Genomic DNA, 15,842 nt, shown 5'->3' with positions numbered 1-15,842 from the left:
GATCTTCATAGGTTATTAAACCAAGTGAACTAATTATGTATAACTGGCAACTCAAAATTCCCCCAATGGCTGTCATTGATTATGACCCCTGATCAATGAGTAAGTGGCCACAAATGTGCCTACCAAACTGGAGTAAGTAAAGAATATCAGGGCATGGTGGCTTAACGTGCCTCGCCCAGAATGTGGCCTCTTACACACTGATGGAGACATCCCTTCTCTCCTTCTCTGCTCCCCTGCACCATCAACTCCTCCCAGCTCCAGGCTATCAATTACTGCCCTGCCTGCAGCAAAATCCTGTACTATAAGGGGGCCAGACAGGGACACAAAGTATGTGCTTGACACTAATTTAGCAAAGATGTAGGTGTTCACCTAGGAAATAACCCCACAGGTTCCAGCTCTTAGCTCCAACGCCTGCTTAAGTATTGCCGTGAAGGTTTTCCTAGAGCAAAGCTTGGTATCTATGCCTCCTTATTTCAGGTAATCTTGTAATCTTGCAGGGGGAGGGGGGGGGGGGGGAATCATGCTAAAATTCTTTTATTATTATATTATTTTTATTATTAGATTTTATTATTATTATCTAGCATCAGACCAGTGAAAAAGCCTTTTGCAGGACTGACTAAAGGAACCCCTCCTGAGGATACCCTGAGACTCTGTGGGCTCAAATGCTTTCTCATCCTTCCCGGAAACCAAACTTGGGTCATCCCCATCCTGGCAGAGCACACAACCACTGAGCTGTTGCAAAAACTGGGAGTGGTGAGGAAGAAAACAGGTGGTAGCACTTGCACCTCTTCTGATATTTTGTAAGCAAAGGCTGGTGCGGAAATTCAACTCCAGGACTGCCTGTAGTGCCGCGATTCCCAGTTGGACTTCAGTGACTTTAAAGTCTGCGCTGTTTAGAATTTGAGTGTTGGTTTGAACTTTGCAGTTTGGGCTTCAGTCTAGCAAGTGCATATTTTAAACAAAGAAAACAGTTGGCAAATAGTTGATTCTGCATTCAGGCACTGTCCCTCTGCTCCACATGATTTATTTTTAAAAGGGTCTAAGGGACACACATTTCTCTAAAAATAAAAGACATCCACACGAGGCTGAATTATTCCTTCCCAAACACATACTGATCTTTTGCTTGTTTCCAAGCACTTGACAAATTGTAACAACAAAGCTGCACCGTACCCCTTAAGTTAATGAGCTTATGACGGCACTTTTCGATCCTACCCCTTCCAGTCCCAAGACATACGCATGGCTCCTCTAATCCTTTTGTCCATCAGAATTGATATTGTGACCCCTGACTTCTGAAACTTTAAAAGTTACTGATTGCATTTCCTACCCACCATGTAAAATCATGAAGTCAATGACTAAGGCAAAAGCAAATGATTGGAGAAGGATCTTAATTATTTTTTTTAACTATCGAACTTCTTTTTGCAAAAAGCACAGGAAGAAGATCTTGTTCAAATCATTCAAGGCCTCTTAATGTGCATAGCTTACAGTTCAGTGATGTGTAAAACAGAAACTCCTGTAGGTCTGTGAAAGAGCCTAGAAATAGATACCAGCACTATTTTGATATTTTTAAGAGTGCCAAAAATCTTCCAGCATGTGGTGGGTTGACCCTGGCTGGACACCAGGTGCCCACCAAAGCTACTCTATCACCCCACTCCCTCAGCTGGACAGGGGAGAGAAAATATAAGGAAAGGCTTGTCAGTCAAGATAAAGGCAGGGAGAGATAACTCACCAATTACTGTCACAGGCAAACAGATCTGACTTGGAGAAATCAGTTTGATTTGTTACCAATCAAATCAGAGTAGGATGAGAAATAAAACCAAATAATAAAAAACTCTCCCCCAACCCCTTCTTCCTGGTCTTAACTTTAGTCTCGATTTCCCTGCCTGATCCCCAACAGTGGCACAGCGGGATGGGGTATGGGGGTTGTGGTCAGTTTGTCACATGTTGTCTCTGACACTCCTTCCTCCTCAGGGAAGGCCTCCTCACACTCTTCCCCTGCTTCAGTGTGAGGTCCCTCCCATGTGAAACAGTTCTCCATGAACTTCTTCAACATGAGTGCTTCACAGTCCTGGTCCCTTCCACAGGGTGCAGTCCTTCAGGAACAGACTGCTCCAGCATGTGATCCCCATGGAGTCACAAGTCCTGCAGCACACCTGCTTCAGCGTGGGTTCCTCTCTGCACAGGTCCTGCCAGGAGCCTTGCTAAAACATGGGCTTCTCACAGGGTCACAGCCTCCTTCAACCATCCACCTATGCTGGCATGGGGTCCCCTACAGGCTGCCGGTGGATATCTGCTTCACCATTAACCCCCATGGGCTGCAGGTGGATATCTGCTTCACCACTAACCCCAGTGGGCTGCATGGGGACGGTCTGCCTCACCATGGTGTTTACCATGGGCTGCAGATCAACCTCTGCTCAGGTGCTTGCACCTCTCCTCCCCTTTCCTCACTGATCTTGGTGTCTGCAGAGCTGTTCCTTTCACATACTCTCACTCCTCTCCAGTTTCAATTTCAGTATCCTGCACAGTAACTTTTTCCCCTTCTGAACTATGTTATCCCAGAGGCACTACCACCATTGCTGATGGTTTTGGCCAGTGGTGGGTCCATCTCAGAGCCACTGGCATTGGCTCCATTGGACACAGGGGAAGCTGTTAGCAGCTTCTCACAGAAGCCACCCCTGTAGCTCCACCCCGCCGCCCCCCAAAAAAAAACCCCACCTTGCCATATAAACCCAAAACACAGCATATGTTGAATAAGTAACTCTTCTGTTTACCTGCCCAACACAAAGCATCACCTCTGTGCTGTATGCATGAAATCAGTTTGCTGGGCTATCTCCCTCCTCCTCTGAGAGCTGCCCCTCAGGAGGACATCCAGAAATGACCAGCAGAAGTTTATGCTTGAGCATCTTGATTCAAAACATGTAGAGAAACAGGTGAAAGAGGATGTGAATGCAAAGTATGTTTGTCATTGCCCCCCCTCCCCCCTTTTTCAGAGGTATAGAACAATGAGGCCCAGATGTTATGGTTGCAGGAATGCTAAAAATTTCATAAGTTATTTTGCAGACAAGAAAAGCCACAGAAGGTCAGGCCAAACAGGCTTAGGGTTTGTGCAGGGCAGGAGCTGTTCAGAATGAATGTTTTTAGTGTGCAGTATCCATTACCAATTGATGTCAGAGATCCTCTTATAGATAGATCATCTAATGTTTTTTCTTAGAAGGCAGAAAAATAGCCATGGCAAAGTTTCAACACATGTATTTGAAGGGAAAGTTGGAGTTATGGAGACAGAACTTCTGTTTTGACCAGCTAAGAATGGCAAGTTTGAGCTAACCTGCTGTCTTTTGTTCCCATGGTAGAATGATTACCACTGAAAAAAAAGAAAAAAGTTGGAAAATTCTATGCTGTATAAGAAAAATCTTCTGGAGCTCTCTATTTCTGGATGATAAGTGAACCAACCCTGCTTTCATCTAGTAGCTTGCTGTCAAGTAAGCAGGTTTGAACACGCTTGGGTTTATTAGTACATAAAGTGCAGTGTGTGTTGGTCTGTGTTTCTAGGACAGTTTAAAGTTCAAGGTTATATCTAAGGCAGAACCACGTGGATAGTTTGCAAAGAACCACTAGCCTCCAGCAGCTTCCAAAAACTGCTGTGTTTGCTCAAAACGATAGCCAAACTATGGGCATACTGCTGTCTCCTGGCTCAAGAAGGAGCTGTGGCTTCTTTGCCAGGATGTTTCCCATATCACAGGGGTTTCCCATATTAATGTACCTACACGCCAGTGTCTGCAGTAGTGTCTGCTGGAGCTCCAATTACTCCAGGCCACATCTGAATCAGCGCCCCACCTATGTCCTCTGCTTTAACCCCTCTTGTGGCCTCCTCAGAAAAAGTTTCCTATCCCTTTTCCCTGACATCCAGAGTAGTTTTGGGAAAAGATCAAGCAGGTTTGATAGTCTGAGATAAAGATGCAAGGACCAGTAGGACTCTATTGTCCTCCAGGAGTGGAAACCTAGGTGCACCTCAGGACTTCAGTAGCTCTCATGCAGCACCCACCTCTGCCTTGGCCATTCCACTAACACTGTGGCCATTGGCAGGACATCAGCTCCCTACCCCTGCGGTAGAAGAACCATACACCCTTGGAATTTCCCCCTGTCCTCCCCATTAGTGCCAGCACAGCTGAAAATGACCTTCAAGCATTGTTTCCCCACTCAGAGCTCCTATTTCCAGTCCATCCTGCCATGCTGATCTGCCCATGGTCACCCTCACACGCACATCTCACGCTCTCAGTTACCCACTGTCAAAACTTCTGACATAAAGAAGATTAACCAAAAAGCCAACCAATGTCTTCCTCCCATTTAAAACAAATCAGAGCAGGAGCAGAGAGCTTTTGTCTTGGCTAAATAGGGTCATACATTCAGTATTTGCCCCATTTGCAACCAGCCCTATCTCCTTGCTTTCCCTATGGCACCTCTGCAATAATGTTTGGGAACAGGTCTTGCTCTGTATCAGCAAAGCCAGACTATAAATGGAGAAAGGTGACGTTTCCCCAGTGCAAACACCTTCCCCTGGCTTCAATACAAACATATAGAGCTTGCTGATGATGAGCCTCTGCTGGCCACAACCTTTGGTAAGACAAAAATCAGGGTTTCATTTATTCACATTTCCTAGGATTTCTCTTTCGTTTGTTCATAATTTCACACAGGCTTTAAGCTTTTTTGCTATATATATCTCAAGTAGAAATCCGTTTAACCAGAATTCCCTTAATAAAGGTTAAAAGATTTGCAGTGAAGAAATGTCAAAATACACTAGCTTATAATTGCCCTCAAATATGCAGTTTTATGTATTTACTTCATGGAGAGGAACCTTGGCATATATTTAATTAAAGAAATGGAACCTGCAGGAGGTCTGAGAATGGAGCTCATTGTATTTTGGTTTGAGGTGAATTTCACAATCTACTATATAGTTTTATTAATCTCCCCAAGCATGAACAAACTCCATCTATTTCTGTAGAAAATGGGAAGGAAATAAAACTTAGAAGCCCTTGGAAGTGGTTTTAAACATAGCAGGAGAAATTACAGTATTTAATGTCAGAATGTAGACAATTATTACAGAATAAATGGCTGCATGTGAGAGAAATAAACTTTGAACCAAGACTGCTAATTGATACTTCAACAAAGGAGACATTTTTATGAAATAGAAGTTCTGAAATAGACTTTTAGCACTTTTGTCAATTAACCAACAATAAAAGTTACAATCAGCACGGGGAAAGCCTACAATATGATTCCTGTTGACATCATCTTTTTTGATTAAAGCTAGAAAGGTTAACCTGAAGACCTGCAGAACAGGAACCCAAGAAGTGAAGCTCTGGTGAGCTTCCAAACACCAGCAACCGGATCTAGGAAAGAGTGCAGAAATATGTCAACTAAAAGGTTAGTTGGAGGCTAATATACAGCCACAGCTCAGCAGCACACAAAATGGTGCCACGCCAGTTGGAAGGCCACGAGACTTGTGGACAACCTTCGATAAGAGGTGGAAAACCTGATCTTGTGATACAAGTAAAAATAGGAAATGCATACATGTGATACTGTGTGTGCCAGGACCAGGGACATGTGCATGTGGGGAGCACCACTGTGAACTTTCAGTCTGAAGCCATGTCACATCATCAATGAAAATTACCTTCTCTCCTTCAGAAGAGGGAGAGTTTTAAGACCTCAGTGAGGCTAGCAAGGGATGGGTCTGGGGTATTTATAGGGGAATCTGTGACAGGAGCATGCTGCTATAATCTTTGACTTTGCTAAGGGAAAAGCAGTATTCTGTTCTGAAACAAAGACTAATGCTTTCCTCCTCCTCTCTCTTCTTCCTGAAATGCCAGAGCTAGAGAAAGAGTGACCAGAGTGGTAAAAACATGCAACAAAATGCTACAAAATGTGACTAATTCCATTAGTCAAGCAGGCTCAGGTATCAGAGAGTTGTAGGTCTAAAAACCCAAGCCAACCCTGTTTTCACTGCTTTACTCCTCTTCACTTCTACTTTTTCTCATAGGAGAGTATGGAGGTTAAAATGTGTGGGAATGGAGATATTTTCCACTGAAGTAAATGCAATTTACATGTAGGAAGGGAAAATATAAATTTCCATGGTGAAGCAAAGAATTTAAGAAACATCCCATACAAACCCAACTTGTTCATTAAGAAGAAAAAACCTCAACAAATATATTTATCTTTCCCTGGCTGGTGACTGAAATACTTATTGATCTATAAACCCAGAGTCATGTACCAGTCAGATTACAAGCATTATCTCTAAACAGCTCCCTTCAAGTCCCACATACATGGCAGAAAGTATAAAGTAGGCTGAGTTTAACAGCACAAAGGCCTTAAGCATATATTTTCAGCCAGAGGGAGCTCCTTACAGAAGATCTGAGACAAAGAGCTCTGTGTCATAGGATCACAAGGCTTGATTAATTGTGTGCATGCATTAGCCAGAAGTACTTCTTTCCTCACTGTTCAACATGTTCATAGTTGAGGTAAAAGAAGATTTCACACCAAAAGAGAAAACCCACACTGTTGTAATACCTAACTTCCATCTATCCCTGTGCATACCGGAATCCTCAGCCTTGGGTTAGAGACACAGGCATCCCAGTGTGCAAGGTCTGGCATAGGGGACAGAGTAAATCTGATACCTCAGGATGGGATTAGAGAAGCTGGAGAGGAGAAAACAGAAGCTGACCAAGCTGGCAGCAAGAAATGTCTACAAGAGGTCTTGTGGTGTAAAGTATTTAGTGGTGAGGCAATTAAGCAGAGGCAGTTACATAGCTACTGGTGGGAGAGAAGGTGGCACCTATCTCCTTTGGGAGTCTTGGCTGTAAATCCTCCCCTGGAGATCAGAAAAGTACTGAAAAAAACCTAACAGTTATCTCCCCCATGTTTTTTCCTTAGCCACATAAGAGGTAGGAAATCTGCTTTCAAGTCTTCCTCCTCTCTCCTCGCCCACACACCCAATTAGAAAGCAGATTTGAACCTTGGTCTCCCACTGAGGAGAGTGGCCTCACCACCACCTTCTCAGGTATTTGGGAACAGGACTTACTTAATACCCTCTGCTGAATCTGGTGTACTTTGCCATAGCTAATTAAATACCTGCATTCAATAATAAACCAAACCTGACTCTTACCTTTCTCTGTAAGGCCAGAGGATGAGGATATTCCCCCAGGATGTGACAGATTCAAGTTTAAATCACTATTCCTGAGGAGATGGGCTCAGATGTCTAGCATGAAAGGACTGGTTCTCAGAAGACTTTAAGGCATTTCCCATCCCAATAGGCATGTTCAGAGCATGCTGGGAGGTGATCCCATGTGCTTTCCTGCACCACTGTAGTATCAGCTGTACATGGAGAATCCCTCATAGGCACTCATGTTGCTTAAAATCTCTGGGGATAGATACTCCATGACCTCCCCAAGCAATCCACTCCAATGATCCCCTTTGGAGCAGCTTTGAGCAAAGCACTTAAACACTAGGGCATAAATACCCTTTGTACAACTAACTTCTGACTCAGTCCAATGTACTCCACTTTCAAAGGTGGCTCTTAACTATTGATGCTCTCAGTGGATGTCTGACGGGTTGCATATCTGTCCAGGAAATACAGCTGGAGCACTGCTCCTCTCCTGGATCACTGCAACAAGAGTGATGACAAGAGTGCTTGTGCTCATTGCACCACAATAAGTAACAGAGCAGAAGCAGCATTTTGCCAAGGATAGGAAAGACTGGCTGTTCCTCCACCTACTTTCAGTAGCAAGGGGAAGCATTAGAGTCCTCTTAAAGAGGAGAAAATACATGGACATGAAAACAGGGTGGGAGGATGAAACCTGTCTGCATCAGGCATCCTCCTCCCTCTGGTACTACAGATGCCCTATCAAGAGGAAAAGGTTACGTAATGAAAGAAGTCTGCCTACAAAGCCTGCTGCTACAAGAGTTTGCCAAGAAAAGACTCGAGAGAGAGTGCCATACAACAGCCTTAAAGTGAGACATTGCAAGCTAGAACCTCAAAGCAGGATCTCTGACTAATATCCTAGAAGGGATTAAAAAGATAGAAAGACCACTGAATCAGCCAGAAAAAGCATATAATGGGACATCTCTGGAGATTTTCACTCACTGATGTTACTGCTATTGCACATAATAATAATTCTCTTTGCTACTGTAGAGTGTGGAGGCTCGAGTGGCCAGAGCTGGTTGTACTTGCAATTCAACCAGCAAGGAGAAAATTTGAATCTAACAGTATGATAGACAAATTATCACACTGAAATTCTTTGATGTTCATTGACTGTCATCTCCTTAGGCCCATCTAACAAAGGCCAACAAAGAGAAACTGTGTCGCTGGCCACTGCCTTCATGTTGTCCAGGTAGCTTTGTCTTGCCCTGGTTTTGTTTCAGTTCTGTTACTCTTACAGCCAGGACCTGCATATGCACTGGCATGAAGGAAAGAAAATGGAGGTGTTTAAATACTTAGCTGCTCAGTGAACCATGAAATAAAACAGTCCTGATTTGATTGAAATTTTGGTTGACAGTTTGAGACTGCCAGAGACAGATGCCAGTAAGACTGTTAGTGTTCTCTAAAGTGGCCAACTTCTGATACTTCACTGATACTTCTGGAACCGTTTATCATTTGTACATACATACATGTATTAAATATACATTGCTGTCTTCCCTTGAGCACTGTGATTCACATGCTGATGGCATCAGGAGATCTACAGCAAGATGAGGACCCACGTGGTTTAGGGGGTATCGGTGTACTTGCCTCTGTCTGTCTGAAAGAAAACTAGAAGCTAGAAACCCCTGTGCCCCCTTTTTGAGCAGAGAGCTGAGATACAAGCAAACTGACTTACTCAAGATGCCACAGGCAATCTATGGTGGGGCTGGGAACCAAATCCAGATTTCCTGAATCCTATCCAGTGTCTTAACCTCAAAAGCATCCTTTCTCACTAATCAGGTATATCAGACGACTCATCAGACACCTATACATATATCTGCTTACCCTCAGATCTGTATACCTCTGTGGTCCTGAAAACTAGTTTGTTCTCTCCTGCCTCGCCCACAGAGGTTTGATAAGGTTGTTAAACCAGCTTAAAGACTTCCTTTGTTCTGATGACAGGCGCTGCAAATAGCAGCTCTACCCAAGACTCTGACCTTGCTCTTGAGGTCCTGAAAGATGAAACAGCTGTGAGATGGGTTATATCCACATGGAAACTTCCTCGCAGTTTGTGCCTTTTAGGTGTCTGTTGGAGAATCGATGGCTGGACGTGTCATCCTAATGAAGGCAGTGTAGACAAACTGCTGAAAGAGGATCCTCAGCAGTTCTCCAAAGCCACCTTACCTATAGACAGAAGGCAGGAAGGACATGGTCTGTTAAAACGTGCAGAGGTCTCAAAGAGAAGCCAAATGGTCTAGCAGCTGCCAGAAATCATGGCCCACTGAAGATCCTGTTACTTTACCCTCAGTAAATCCCACCAGATTAGAGAAACACAGACTCAAGAGTGAAAACATGACTCAAGAGTTTCGACATGAAAACGAATTTCAGGTGAATGTTAGCCATTAATTAGTCAATCTTCATGGAGAGAAGATCTGTCTTTCCTTTTCGAGAGCAGTTGCTGCAGACTTTGTCTCCAGGTGTGATCGAAGTCTGCTGTGTTAAAAAGAAAGTTGACAGAGGCAGCAATAGGCATGACAGGAGCATATGAGACTTCTTAAGCTAATCATTAAAGCCCAGGATCAAGAAAGCAAGTGCTTACATGTGCCTCTGATAGTCCTGTCGAGCCAAGAGAAAAAGGGGAGGTGGGGGTTTAACTCCTGAAAAAGTAACAGCTGAAAAGTGAGGCTGGTGTGATAAGATGGCAACTCCAAAAAGGGGTGATTCAGGCAGTAATGTATGCTGGTATTAGCTAAAAACACATAAGGAAAATGTTGTGAAACTGGCAAACCTTATGGAATTTAAGAAGAAATCAACAGTTTGAGAATTAGCCTATTACCATCAGAAAAAAACATTTTGGAAAAATTAACAAGGGATAAAATGTTATAACTGCTGTAGCTGGTGGCAAAACTTCTATAGATCTCAGTGGTGCCAAGACTTCATCCTAGGAGCCTTGTCATAAGAAAAGAAAATGCTACTATTCTGACCAACCAAAAGTCTTGAGTAGGGAGAGCTCAAGCTTTTCAGCTTTTCCACTTCCACTATTTCCACCACCCATGGATTTTCTGAGCTCCCCATAATACCAGTGTCATTCCCAAAGACTAGGATAGCATGTGGGTACATCAATGCTACACACTATAGTGCTTAAGTGAGTTAGCTCTAAAAGAACTAGCTTGAGGATGAGAAGTAATCCAAATTTATTAGCATGGTGCTCTACCTATGCTAATTTATTGTGCTAATGTAGCTATACCACTTCTAGGTATCCCTGAACTACACCGTGTTGTGAGATCTGGATCTGCCAAGAACACAGACGTGTCAGCAGGTTGAAGAGGAAGGCCTGAGACTAACAAGTTGGTTGGTAATGTGAGGTACACCAAAGGAGGCTATTACTGTGTGCTGCCTTAATGCCTTCTAATTTTTTTAATTAAAGCTTGGTTACAATATCCTGTAGGGAAAAATCCCTTGCTGGCAAAAGTCTAGGCTGAAAAACCTCACAAGCTCTTTTCTGGCATTAACGTATATTACTCTAAGTAGCAGTCCAGCCCAAACTTGTAGGAGAATAAAGCTACCACACTCCTACCGCAAAGACTGCTGTTCTTTGCCAGTAATTGCTGTTTTTCCATATACAAGGACCAGATCATCTACTTTCATTCAAAATGACTTATTTTAGATTAAGGGAAAACAGCAGTAAGAAGGGGGGCTGGAATTAAAATGAAAGGTCTCCAAGAGAGATCAGCGCGGGTTCACTTCCTCAACAGGCCGGAGCAGGCAAGAGGAAGATGGCTGCTGCCTCTGCACACATGCAGAAATTCCTCACGTTGCTGGCAGGCTTAAACGTTTCATTTATTACATCGGCCTCTCAGGGCTCCCAGTCATTTGGCTGTGCTGATATCAAGCCTCGCATATGGCTAAAATCCAATAAGGCAGTGACTGTATATGTCTTTGTACTTGGGATCAAGACAGGCACCCAGCTACATAAAGGTTTCGCTCCAGGAGACCAGCAATGCTGATGCTGCCAGTGCTGTCTCCAAGAGCACCCTCTGATACAGTTAGGTCTGAATTTCCCCACCTGATCATGTCCAAGCGCTACCTCATGTTGCACACTGAGAGAGCAAGTTATATGGGGAAGAAAAGAAGCATATTGTTAATTCTGTGCTTGTACCGTCTTAGTTGTGGTCTACAGCCAGATCCCATTGGTGTTACTGTAATACAGCACTAATAACAGCAAAACAGAGAAATAACACAACCACAGTGAAACTTCTGCTGGAGTTATCCTGGGGCCAAGCTGCCCCCAGTAAAGGCAGCTGCTGGCAGCTGCCTGCTCTCCCCGCTGGAGGGAATGGCAGCGCTGCAAGAAAGCGATTGATCTGTGGGGCTCCACACCAGAGCGACAACCTGATTTATGGTTATGTAGCTGCACTAGATAAAAGAGCTGTGGCCTTTTCCTTTCAGCATAGGTGTGGTCATCGCGTAATTATCCCTGAGAAGGTGGAAAGCATTAAAACCTCAGGAAACTCTTGTGCCAGTGAGTGTGAGAGTAAAGACTGTAAGCATTAGGCAGCTAAAATTACCTAAGAATTAATTCTACTTTCTCTGAGGCTCTGCTCATTTCCACCCCACACGCACGTACACTCTGGCACGCACAGACAAATACATGCACGCAAATACTAAACAAATACATTCACCTTGAGAGCATTATTGACTATTCGATATGGTTGGATTGCTTAAGTTAAAAACTCTCCAAAGAAAAGAGTTTGCAGATTTCTGTCAGCCAGAGATCTATTACTCATGCTCAACCATCTGGTATTTAATGAGAATATGACAAGCTGATTGTTATTTTTTTTCACATGGCGAATTGAAAAATGCGACTTTTTGATCTGTATTTTAATTACACCCCCTCTGATCTCTCTCCCTTGCACTTTCTTAGTAATGAATTTGGAGAGTTAACACACTCTGACTTTCCATATTAGCCCTGTTTCTTGAATGGCTAAAAAAAAGATGTCATTTCTTTACATTTCTCTGGTTCACCTGCGATCTGCGGAGGTTTAAAGAAAACTCTTTTCCTTCCAGCTGAAGAGCCAGGGAAGGGTTTCTGATGAGGTGAGACTGCTTGCCTCTGCAACAACCCTCGGTCCTTCCTGGCACCCTGTTTCCTTCATATCATTTTAGGTCTCATGGAAGGGGAGTTATTTCATGTTATAGGTGTTGCTATTATCAAATAGGCTCACGGTTTTGCTCAAATGCTGGAAACACAATAAGAAATAAAACCAAAACAAACACAAACCTCACTTTTGCCACAAAAAGAGGGGAAGATGTTGGAAGTCCTAGAAATGAGGATTTTTGTCAGACTGACCCCGCTCTATTTATGACAGGTTGCTGCCTGCTTAGTCGGGCCTCATGCCTATAGCTGCAGCTAAATCAGACTATGTATGAAAGCGTGACTTTAAAGGGACAGGACCCAATCACATGACAAGTTTTTGTCCAAGTTCCACTATCATGTGACAATCTACAGTAGATTTATGAAATTAAGCACAGATGGCTACTTTGTTTTTGTTCTTTGAACTGACAGCTGCTGGTGTAAAAATAAATTAAATTAAATTTCATATAAGTCAGACATTGCGATTTTTTTTTTTTTTTGTTAAATAATCTTTAAGGTCCCCCCCCCCCACATGCATACACATACATTTTAATGTTTTACTGGTTCTTCCTTCTCACCCCACGCTCCTGGCATAGCCCCAGGAGCCTTCCCCAGCCACCCTGGCAGTGACCTTCCTTCTCATCTGGGCATACACTTCCCAAGGGACATGAGGCATCCAGACCCTGTCCCCAAACAGACATTGAGTGGCAGTGGGGACAACCTTTGCCAAGCCTCACCAGTGGGCATAGCTGAAGCAGGGCCATTTAAAGCCACTTTGCATTAGGAAACCCAGTCAAAAGGAGGGAAAACCCCATGAATTCTCCACCTTACAAGCCTGGGGGAGAGTATTCCTAAGCCCTTAGGAACTGTCAGCTCTGAAAGACTGCATCTGCCAACAAAAGTAGGAGGATTGTTGTTAACTGAGCTGCTAATAATCCAATATATAGGGAAAAATGAAGGAAGATCCTTCTAGGTAAGGAAAGTAATGGCAGGTGCATGAAAGAAAATGAGCCGACTTTTTAAGAAAACAATGTTTCAGGATTAGCCAAAGGGCTCTCCTGTATTCACAAATCTCCAGGGAGCACTTTAAAAGTCTTCTGTGTTTGTATCACTTAAAGTGCTGCTATTTTAGGTCAGTGTAAATAAGTCATGTGTGCTGTCAGCCTTGTACGAGTGCTTTCTGCTGCTTAATAATATATGTGCTTGTCCATTATAGGGGCTACATGGGTATGTGTTGGGATCTAGAGGCAGTCATGCAAAGATCCTGTCTTTGGCATAGCTGCTTAATGCTTTGAGTGAGGGCATAGGGTATATACTTGTGATGACCTAGAGCAGGGCAAAGGCTAAACCTAGCTGTGATCACAGCGCCCAATACATAATTAATAAGAAACTGTCTCATGGTATCACTGCTTTCCTCCCAACAATCCAGCATTATTATCTTTTCTTTCATTTATACAGAGATATCAGGGTTTGAGGTAGGAGGGGGTTAACTGACCACATCAGAATACGTCCATTTGAATTACACTTCAGCAGTTTGCTGGGGTTTGGTGGGTGTTTGGGAATTATGTTTCAGATTCCCTCACGGAAGTGCTTGGCACAAATGATGCAGCATCCTACAGGACACAGCAAGCAGAGCATCTCAGGCCTGATATTCCCTTTGAATACATATAGATGCTGAGCTCCGGTCTCAGCTGTGGTTTGGGCATCCAACAGACTCCCACCCCTGTGAAAACTATTCAGGTGACTAGCCTCAAGTGAGAGCAGGACATTCTGAAGCTGAGAGCCTCACTGACCTGATATTCGTGGCTCCTGTATTGTCCGCTCCCTTTTGTGTCCCTGCTCTCTCTGGGTCTCTTTTTCCATTTATAAAATGGACTCGTCAGTATGGGGACTCTCATTATAAGTTTACCCAGAAATTAGCACAACGGGGTCCTGTTCTCCATAGCTCTCTAGGCAGGACAGCAGCAAACAGGATTAGTTTCACTAAGGGTCTAAACTGCACAATAGTGTCATGCAACAGTCTGAAGATAGAACAGAGAGCATGAACTTTCTAGATCGCAATCATTTGATCATTTTGCAAAGTTACAGTGAAATGCATAAGCAATTGCAAAAAAGTAGGCCTGTCCATGTTGCATAATTACTGAGTTAGTGCTGGAAAAGCACTCAGGTGTTAGGAACCGTTAAGTCCTGCTAGGAAGCCACCTTGCCACATATTCTTCAACCCATCTGCATGTTGCTGCCTCCAGCCAGGTAGGTATCCCATTGAATGTGAAGTGTGTTCTCATATTCTGATGCTTTACCTGGGAGTTTGTGGGGAGAAAATGGGTTAAAGTGCCTGTTTTCCCTGTTGGGCATCTGCAAGAGTTAATTAGGTGCTATTTGTAAACGATGTTGCCTTATGCTCCTGTGATTTTGCTCTCAGAGAAGTCAATTCAGATTTGCCATTCCTCCAGCAGAAGGAAAATCCACCCAATAAAAGAGCAAACTATTGTACTGGAAAAGCTAAATGTCTTGAGTCTGACTTGCTGGGAGGGAGATGCCAAAATACCTTTACAAATCTGTGCCTCAGTGCCAATGTCAGGTTTGCGAGGTGCAAACATTGTGCTTCTGAGAAAAAAATTGAAGAGGGTTTTGGTAGCAAAAAACTTGCCCAAACACACCTCAAGAGACCTGTGAAGGCTGCTGAAACTGAGCACAATGTCTGCAAAATTAATAGCGGAAGAGTTATCTGGCAACAGAAAACGGTACAAAGAAAAAAAAATTATTTAGTTTAAAATGGTCCTTTGCTTTGCCCTTCAAATGCTGCAGATCCTATTTCTTTGACAGAAAAATAAGTATGCATGTGCATCTATATGGCAAGTTTTAAGGAGAGGTTTAGAAACAAGGTTTTTAATTGAAAACAAAGGCACATCAGTTAATAAGCATGCATTAATGTTGAAAAGGCCCCATAATAGTGTTTCTTGTGCATATGTGGGAGTGAGGGATTGTAAGAACAAGTGGTGGCTGGCTGCCTGGGTTTATCAAAGCCTGGTAGGGCAGGATCACCTCTTTGTCTTTGCTGTGCTCAGAGTCATCAATCCCTCCTGTTCCTTCCGGAGCTGTGAAAATGTCAAGGGAGAAACTCCTCCTCCTCTAACAAAACCCAAGTGCTGTGAAAGCCCCAGTGACACGCAAACACCCGCCATGTCGGGCTGCTTGGCGAGGCCTGGGGAAGCTGAGCTGGCCCAGTCCCACCAGCTCTGCGGGCCAGAGGGGCTGGATAGAGCTCCTGCACGGTGGGATCTCACAGCCCGGCGGCTCTGCACCCTCCAGGGCTCGCAGCCCTCTGCAGAGCAAGTAAGGGCAGGCCTGCCCGGGCACCATGGGAAGGAGACGGACTTTATGTTACCCCTGAGCTGGGGCTGGCCACATTTCCATGCCCTGTCAAGGCAGTGCTGGAGGCAGTTTTACTTTATGGTTGCGCTCACACCTGAAACCACAGGTCCCAAATAGCCTCGAGCACACCCCGCTCCTCAGCGTTCCTGCCTCTTCTTCCCCTTCCCACTG

At 44.0% G+C, this 15,842-nt stretch overlaps 1 long non-coding RNA gene across 1 annotated transcript; it reads right to left on the bottom strand.

The window, feature by feature from the left end:
- Window positions 1-3,230: 3,230 nt before the first annotated feature.
- On the bottom strand, window positions 3,231-15,786 carry LOC133224722 (uncharacterized). Its single transcript, XR_009728941.1, has 4 exons — window positions 15,342-15,786; window positions 14,090-14,243; window positions 9,160-9,346; window positions 3,231-3,358 (listed from the first exon to the last, which is right to left on the bottom strand). It is a non-coding gene; the product is annotated as an uncharacterized LOC133224722 (long non-coding RNA).
- Between the last annotated feature and the right edge of the window lie 56 nt (window positions 15,787-15,842).

Source organism: Neopsephotus bourkii, unplaced genomic scaffold (genome assembly GCF_033783945.1).
Source record: "Neopsephotus bourkii isolate Nb327-2 ecotype Australia unplaced genomic scaffold, CSIRO-AGI_Nbou_v1 NB_1707, whole genome shotgun sequence".
NCBI lineage: Eukaryota > Metazoa > Chordata > Aves > Psittaciformes > Psittacidae > Neopsephotus > Neopsephotus bourkii.
The sequence above is the reverse complement of the archived record's forward strand: the minus strand, read 5'-3'. Positions and strand labels throughout refer to the sequence as shown.